This window comes from Jaculus jaculus, chromosome 2 (genome assembly GCF_020740685.1).
Source record: "Jaculus jaculus isolate mJacJac1 chromosome 2, mJacJac1.mat.Y.cur, whole genome shotgun sequence".
Classification (NCBI taxonomy): Eukaryota; Metazoa; Chordata; class Mammalia; order Rodentia; family Dipodidae; genus Jaculus; species Jaculus jaculus.
In genome coordinates, this window is record NC_059103.1 from 172,112,844 (window position 1) to 172,113,851 (window position 1,008).

Sequence of the window (1,008 nt, forward strand, 5' to 3'; positions counted from 1 at the left end):
TCCTGGTACTTCCTCTGTTAATGACTGCAAAAATATCAGTGAGTTGCCAGGCGTGGTGGCGCATACCTTTAATCCCAGTACTCGGGAGGCAGAGGTAGAAGGATCGTCGTGAGTTCGAGGCCACCCTGAGACTCCATAGTGAATTCCAGTTCAGCCTGGGCTAGAGTAAGACCCTACCTCAAAAAATCAATAATAAATAAATAAATAAAAATCAGTGACTTAACTCACAGTTTATTTTTCACTCATACTACATGCTGTGGACCAATGAAGTATTCAGCTCTATGAAGTCATCCAGGAACTCTGGCTGGTAGAGAGACGTTATCATCTTATACCGTCTGGGCGTATGTCCTCCTTCCCCTCCTCAACAATTTTAACAGAATACAGCATATCAGGGTTTATCAATGGGTTCAGAGACATTATATTTGTCATTTTTACTACCTTTTATAATCAGAAGGAGTCAAGTGGCCCTGCCTAAATGCAAGGTGCTGGCGAAAATAGGGGATCCCGTGGAATTTTGACCACAGAAACGGAAAGACCCAACAAAAACACTGAAAGAGCCAGGCATGGTGGCTCAGGCCTTTAATTCCAGCATTCGGGAGGCAGAGGTAGGAGGATCACCATGAGTTCGAGGCCACCCTAAGACTACATAGAGCATTCCTGGTCAGCCTGAGATAAAGTGAGATCCTACGTTGAGAAACAAACAAACAAACAAACAAAAAAGCTGAAAGAAGGAAGAATTGGAGTTTCAAATAAACTATTAAATATTTGGTAATGAGGGCTGGAGAGATGGCTTAGCGGTTAAGCATTTGCCTGTGAGGCCTAAGGACCCCAGTTCGAGGCTTGATTCCCCAGGACCCACGTAAGCCAGATGCACAAGGGGGTGCACGCGTCTGGAGTTCATTTGCAGTGGCTGGAGGCTCCCTGACACACCCACTTTCTCTCACTCTCTCTCTGCACCCTCAAATAAATAAATTAAAGTAAAAATGTTAAAAAGACAATTAGGTGTTA